Source organism: Suricata suricatta, chromosome 15 (genome assembly GCF_006229205.1).
Source record: "Suricata suricatta isolate VVHF042 chromosome 15, meerkat_22Aug2017_6uvM2_HiC, whole genome shotgun sequence".
NCBI lineage: Eukaryota > Metazoa > Chordata > Mammalia > Carnivora > Herpestidae > Suricata > Suricata suricatta.
Genome location: NC_043714.1, coordinates 8,391,400 through 8,399,700, shown reverse-complemented (window position 1 = coordinate 8,399,700; position 8,301 = coordinate 8,391,400).

The following is an 8,301-nucleotide window of genomic DNA, read 5'->3' as shown; positions in this document are numbered from 1 at the left end:
AGAGAGATTGGAGCACACGAGGGATAACCCAAGGAAAACACTTCCCCAAAGCCATTGACTGGGAAACAAGAGAAGCTGATTTTCTTGAGTTTTTACAGCCAGCTCAGAGACTGCAGTTTCAGAGACTCACAAGCAGTTGGTATGCGCTCTGTAGCTGTGTAGTGCTCCCGTGGACAAGGAAGTCAGATATCTAGGTGCAGACAGCATGATCTGAGGATTCCCTGGGACACACTGAGAGAGACGATTTCCCCTTCTTGGAGCCCATCTGGAAGAGGTGGCATTGCCTCTCTGGGGACAAAAGAGCTAGCAGGAGCCACTACACTCTGCTACCCCTCAGTGTAGGCAGAGACACCTGCTGAGGATGGCTAACCCGTCGCTGGCTCTTTGCTGAGCTTTACTCCAAACTCCACACCCTTGTGCTTTGGGGCAGCCACCCTTCGGGGACCAACCTGCCTCACTCCCAGTGCGGCAAGACCCTCCCCCAGAGAGCCAGTGTGGGTCTGCACCATGCCAGGCCCCTAAAGTTTGGAGCTTTAAAACTCAGCCAGCCCTCCCTAGGATAGAACACAGGTGCAGGACTGGGCAGATGGCCTCCACACAGACAAAGTGAAGGCGGGATCTGACAGATGCCTGCGACACACTAAGGGAGATTGTTTGCTGTTCTGGGAGAGCTTTCCAGACAACAGCAGGTGTGAACTCCCCACTCTGGGGAGTAGGGAGGGGGCTGGCACCATTGCTCTCCCCTGCCCCTCAGGATAAACTAACTTCAGTAAGCAGCACAGCACCAACAATGGTAGCCGAAACTGCTCGCACCAAGCCCTTCCCTCCTGCACTCTTCAGGTGCTGCTATTCCTGGTCGAGCATGCCTGAGAACCAGCACAGTGGGTCTACCCCCCAGATCAACACAACCCCCACCCCCGCCCCACACACCATGTCGACTGACCACAGAGTGCTGCAAAACTTCAGCGTTCGTGGAAATAGCATCAGGTCTCTTTTCACAAGCAGACCAGAGCACAAATAGTTAACACCTGTCACACTCTGGCCAAGCTCCAAGCAGGCCCTGCTGTAGGTAAGAAGAAACTCTACAGAGGACTGACCTGAGGGAAAGGGCAGCCAAAACACAGCAGCAGAGCTCACACACCAGGGACACTTCCTGAAGCACCGGGCCCTGGAAGGTACATGATCTCTTCTTTATAAAGCCATTACTCTCAGGAGCAGGAAACATAACAGGCTTTCCTAACACAGAGAAGACAGAGATCAAAGTGCCGAGATGGAGGAATTCATTCCAAAAGAGAGTACAAGAAAAGGTCACAGTCAGGGACCCTAATCAAAACAGATATAAGTAACTAGGGGGGGTCCGGACTTTACTTTGTGGTTTACTTTTTATTTTTCTTAGAGACAGAGAGAGACCACGAGTCGGGGAGAGGTGTAGAAGGGGAGAGAGAGAGAGACAGAAAGAGATAATCCTAAGCACACTCTATGCTCAGTGTGGAGCCCAACTTGGGGCTGGATCCCACAACCCTGGGATCATGACCTGAGTTGAAATCAAGAGTCGGACGCTCAACTGACTGACCCACCCAGGTGCCCCTGATCCAAAATTTAAAGCAACAATCATAAGGATACTAGCTGGGCTTCAGTAATTCATAGAAGACACCAGGGCATCCCTTACTACAGACATAAAAGCCCTAAAAATCACTCAGGCCTCAATGAAAAATGCTTTACCAAGATGCAAGGCCGACTGGATGTAATGACCACAAGGATGTAAGAGGCAGTAATCTGAGTAAGTGCTATAAAAGGTAAAATTATGGAAAATAATGAAGCAGAAATGAAGAGAGAAAGAAAATGTGAGATCATAACTGTAGGTTTACAGAACTCAGTGACTCTGTAAAACATAATAACATTCACATCTTAGGAGTCCCAGAGGAAGAAAAGGAGAAGAAAAAGGGTGCAGACGATTTAGATGAAGAAATCATAGCTGAAAACTCTACTCTGGGGAAGAAAATATATATCAAAATCTGGGAGGCAAAGAGAGCTAACATCAAAATCAAGAAAAGCAGGCCAACACCAAGACATATCATAGTAAAATTTGCAAAATACAGAGATAAGGAAAGAATCCTGAAACAGCAAGGGAAAAGGAATCCCTAAGGATTCCTTTTTAGGAATAATAATAAAGTTAACAGTAGCTCTCACCACAGAAACTTGGCAGGCCAGAAGGGAGTGTCATGATATAGTCAGCATGCTGAATGGGAAAATGTGCAGCCAAGAACACTATCCAGCAAGGCTGTCATTCAGAATAGAAGGAGAGATAAAGAGTTTCCCAGACAAATAAAAGCTAAAGAAGCTCATGACCTTTAAAAGGGACTCTCTGAGTGTGAAAAAGACCCAAAGCAATGAAAACTAGAAAGGAACAGAGAAAATCTCCAGAAACAATGACAAAACAAGTAATAAAATGACACTAAATTCATATTTATTAATAATTACTCTGAATGAAAATGGACTAAATGCTTCAATTAAAAGACATAGGGTATCAGAATGGATAAGCAACAACAACAAAGACAAGACATCTGGGTTCATATGCATGCCTAATTAGCACACCAAATAGCTGAACAAAAAGACAGACTACTGCCCAGTTTCTGGACTGGCTACTGTGTTGTAGGAACAATCCAAGTAGTTCAGCAAAAGCTTTGAAAACTGAACTGGTATTGGAACAATAGCTCACAGAGGACAGGTTGGAACATGTGACTGAAACTTACCCAGAGAAACTGTCAGCTAAAACAAAAATATCAACGTTCTCCATAGAATTTAAACAAAACCTAGAGCTGCATAATATTAAAAAGTTCAGAATACAATTAAAAATGACTTGGCATATGAAGAACCAGAGAAATACATGAGAAAAGACAAAGTATAAGTTTATGTAGATATCCTGTTTATATAGTATATACTGCCTACAAGAGACTCATTTTAGACCTAAAAACATCTGCAGATTGAAAGTGAGGGGATGGAGAACCATCTGTCATGATAATGGACATCAAAAGAAAGCCGGAGCAGCCATACTTATAACAGACAAACTAGAATTTTAAACCAAAGATTCTAACAAGAAACAAAGAAGGGCACTATATAATAATAAAGGGGTCTATCCAACAAGAAGATCTAACAATTATAAATATTTATGCCCCCAACATGAAAGCATCCAAGTACATAAAACAATTAATAACAAACTGAAAAGAATTCATGAATAATAATACATTAATAGTAGGAGACTCTAACACCCCACTTACATCACTAGACAGATCATCTGAACAGGCAATCAACAAGGAAACAATGTCTTTAAATGACACTGATGGACTTAACAGATATATTCAGAATATTTCATCCTAAAGCAGCAAAATATACATTCTTTTCAGGGGCACATGATACACTCTCCTTTTTCCACATGAATAGATCACATATGAGGTCACAAATCAGACCTTGACAAGGGCACAAAGATTGAGATCATACCATGTATTGTTTCCCACCACAATGCTATGAAACTTGAAGTCAACCACAAGAAAAATTTGGAAAGACATGGAGGTTAAAGATCATCCTACTAAAGAATGAATGGGTCATCCAGGTAATTAAACGAGGAATAAAAAATGCTATGGAAATGTTATAATGAAAACACGATAGTCCAAAACCTTTGGGATGCAGCAAAAGCAGTCATAAGAGGGAAGTATATAGCAATACAGGTCTACTTCAAGAAGCAAGAAAAATCTCAAATACGCAACTTAAACTTCCACCCAATGGAGCTAGGAAAAGAACAGCAAATGAATCCTAGCCAGTGTAAGAAGGGGAAAATAAAGATTAAAGCACAAACAAATGAATGATATAGAAACAAACAAACAAACAAACAACAACAACAATAAAACCCATTAGAACAGATAAATGAAACCAGGAGCTGGTTCTTTGAAAGAATTAATAAAATTGATAACCCCTTAGCCAGATTTATCAAAAAGAAAAGAGAAAGGACCCAAATAAATAAAATAATGAATGAGAGAGGAGAGAAGACAGCCAACACCACAGAAATACAAGCAATTATAAGAGATTATGAAAAATTAGATGCATACAGGGGCGCCTGGGTGGCTCAGTCAGTTAAGTGTTGGCTTTAGCTCAGGTCATGATCTCATGGTTTGTGGGTTTGAGCCCTGCGTTGGACTCTGTGCTGACAGCTCACAGCCTGGAGCCTGCCTGCTTCCGATTCTGTGTCTCCGTCTCTCTCTCTGACCCTCCCCTGCTCACACTGTCTCTCTCTGTCTCTCAAAACACACACACACACACACACACACACACACACACACACACACAGAAAAATCATGTGCATGCAAATTAGGCAATCTGGAAGAAATGGATACATTCCTAAGAACATATAAACTACCAAAACTGAAACAGGAAAAAAAAAATTGAACAGATCAATAACCAGCAAAAAAAAAAAAAAAAAAAAAGAATAAAAAAACTCCCAACAAACAAACATTTAGGGCCAGATGGCTTCCCAGGGGAATTTACCAAACATTTAAAGGAGAAATAATAAATACCTATTCTTCTCAAACTGTTCCAAAAAATAGAAATAGAAAGAAAACTTCCAAACTCACTCCACAAAGCCAGCATTACCTTGACTCCAAAAAAACACAAAAACCTTACTAAAAAAGAGAATTTCAGATCAATATCTCTGATGAAGATGGATACAAAAGTTCTCAAAAAAATGGCTAGCAAATCGAATCCAATAGTATATTAAAAGAATATTTCACCACGATCAAGTGGGATTTATTCCTGGGTTGCAGGGCTGGTTCAATATTCACAAATCTATCAATGTGATACACCACATTAACAAAAGAAAAAATAGGAACCATATGACCTTCTCAATAGATAAGGCATTTAACAAAGTACATCATCCTTTCTTGATAAGAACCCTCAAGAAAGTACGGAGAGAGGGAACACACCTCAGCATCATAAAGGCCATATACAAAAGACTCACAGCTAATATCATCCTCAATGGAGAAAATCTGAGAGCTTCCCTTTATGGTCAGACAGTAAAATGAAGTAAAAGGCATTTAAATCAGCAGGGAAAAAGTCAAACTTTCACTATTTGCAGATGATATGATACTCTATGTAGAAAACCCAAAAGATTCCACCAAAAAAATTACTAGAACTGATACAGGAATTAAGTAAGATATACAGGATATAAAAATCAACATACAGAAATCTGTTGCATTTCTACAGGCCCATAATGAAGCAGCAGAAGGAGAAATCAAGGAATCAATCCCATTTACAACTGCACCAAAAACCATAAGATACCCTTGAAGAAGCCTAACCAAAGACGTAAAACATCTGTACTCTGAAAACTATAGAATACTAATGAAAGAAATTGAAGATGACACACAAAAAAAATGGAAAAAACATTCCATGCTCATGGATCAGAAGAACAAATATTGTTAAAATGTCAATACTACCCAAAGCAACCTACACATTTAATGCAATCCCTATCAAAATACCACCTGCATTTTCATAGGGCTAAAACAAACAATCTTAGAATGTGTGTGGAACCACAAAAGATCTCGAATAACCAAAGCAATCTTGAAAAAGAAAAAGCTGGAGGCATCACGATTCTGGACTTAAGTTACAAAGCTGTAGTGATCAAAATAGTATAGTACAATAACAGAAACATACACACAAATCAATGAAACTGAATAGAAAACCCAGAAATGGACCCACAACTATATGGTCAACTAATCTTCAACAAAGCAGGAAAGAATATCCAGTGGGAAAAAAGACAGTCTCAACGGACTTACGTTGGGAAAACCCAAAACTGGACCACTTTCTTACATCATGCATAAAAATAAACTCAAAATGGATAAAAGACCTAAATGTGAGACAAGAAACCATCAAAATCCTAGAGGTGAACATAGGCAGCAACCTCTTTGACCTTGGCTGCAGGAACTTCTTACTAGATATGTCTCCTGAGGCAAGGAAAACAAAAGCAAACATGAACTATTGGGACTTTATCGAGATAAAAAGCTTCTGCACAGAGAAGGACATAATCACGAAAACCAAAAGGCTACCTTCAGAATGGGAGAAAATGACATATCTGATAAAGGATTAGTATCCAAAACCTGTAAAGAACTTATCAAACTCAATACCCAAGAAATAAATAATCTTGTTAAGAAATGGGTAGAAGACACGAATAGACATTTTTCCAAAGAAGACATCCAGATGACTAACAGACAAATGAAAAGATACTCAACATCACTCATCATAAAGGAAATGCAAACCAAAACCATGATGAGATACCACCCCACACCTGTCAGAATGTCTAAAATTAACAACGTAGGAAACAATAGATGTTGGCAAGGATGCAGAGAAATGGGAACCCTTTTGCACTGTTGGTGGGAATGCACACTGGTGCAGCCACTCTACAGGTTCCTCAAAAAGCTAAAACTACCCTATGATGCAGCAATTGTGGTACAAGTATATACCCAAAAGATACAAAAATACTGATTCAAAGGGACATGTGCACCCCAGTGTTTACAACAGCACTATCAACAACAGCCAAATTATGGAAAGAGCCCAAATGTCCATTTACTGATGAACGGATCAAGAAGTGGTAATGATATACAATAGAATACTACTCAGTCATTAAAAAGATGAAATCTTGCCATTTGCAGTGATGTGGATGGAGCTAGAGTGTATTATGCTAAGTGAAATAAGTCAGAGCAAGACAAATACCGTATGATTTCACTCATATGTGGAATTTAAGAAACGAAACAGATGAACAGAGAAGAAAAAAAGAGAGAGACAAACCCTAAAACAGATTCTTAACCATAGAGAACAAACTGAGGGCTGCTGGAGGGAAGGTGAGTGGTGGGGGGAATGGGTTAAATGGGTGATTGTCATTAAGGAGGGCATCCTTATGTTGTGATGAGCACTGGTGTTGTATCTAAGCGACAAATCACTAAATTCTATTCCAGAAACTAATATTACAGTATATATTAACTAAATGGAATTTCATAAAATCTTGAAACAAAAAGAAGATACTTGTAAAAAATATGAAGATAGAAGTATTATGTTTTTGTTATTAGAAGACGATTTGTAGAATACTAGAATAATTCTAATATCCGTCCTGATACAACTTCGTGAAGACATGGTAAGTTAGCACAATAGAGTGTTATCAGATACTCACAGATCCAAGTATTCCTCAAAGGTGTGAGAAAGACTGTGCTGTGGAGAAGTCTCCAATGTGCACCTGCTGAATGAAAAGACAAGCTGCACTGCAGTATGGATAGTGTGTTTCTTTATATCTAAGATACGGAGGGGCGCCTGGTGGCTAAGTCAGTTGAGTGTTCGACTTTGGCTCAGGTCATGATCTCATGGTTCCTGAGTTTGAGCCCTACATCGGGATTGTGCTGACAGCTCGGAGCCTGGAGCCTGCTTCAGATTCTGTGTCTCTTTCTCTCTCTCCCTCCTCTGCTCATGCCCTGTCTCTCTCTCTCTCTCTCTCTCTCTCTCTCTCTCTCTCTCTCTCTCAAAAACAAATAAACATTTAAAAACAAGAACTGTTAGAAATGGAATACATTCTTGATTGTGTTTTCTTTTACATATTTAAAACTTATTTATTTTGAGAGAGAGAGAGATAGAAAACAGAAGGGGCAGAGAGAGACGTAGAGATGGAATCTCAAGAATCTCGTGATGTCAGAGCAGAGGCCAATGCGGAGCTGGATCTCAAGAGTGTGAGATATGACCTGAGCCAAAATCAAGAGTTAGACGCTTACCCAGCTGAGCCACCCAGGCACTCCTCTGGCTTGTGTTTCTGAAAACTCAATTTTTATTTTATTTTATTTTTTTTCTCTTTTCTTTCTTTGTTTCTTTTTCACTCCCTCTCTCACATCTAGCATGAAATACAGGCTGTTCTCTGTCTCTGCAGTCTTTCTCCCCCTTCACATTATCCTGTGTCTCAAAGTTGGCGATTAGAACAGTAGATCAGCGTGGGGGACACCTGAGTTACTCAGCTGGTTAAGCCTCTGAGTCTTTTTTTTTTTTAATTTAAAAATTTTATTTATTTTTTTTTACTTTATAGTTTCATATTTTTTAACATATGCAATTATTTTCCATCATTTACAATACAGTAGTTGCAATGACACTCCAAACAGAAAAGCAAAGTAAAAAATCAAAACACCAACTTCTGTTTCATGTAATTAGACTTATACAGAAATTAGAAGGTTAAGTAACAACTAGTTAATCACCTAATTTCACAGCTATCTGAAGTGGCAATCA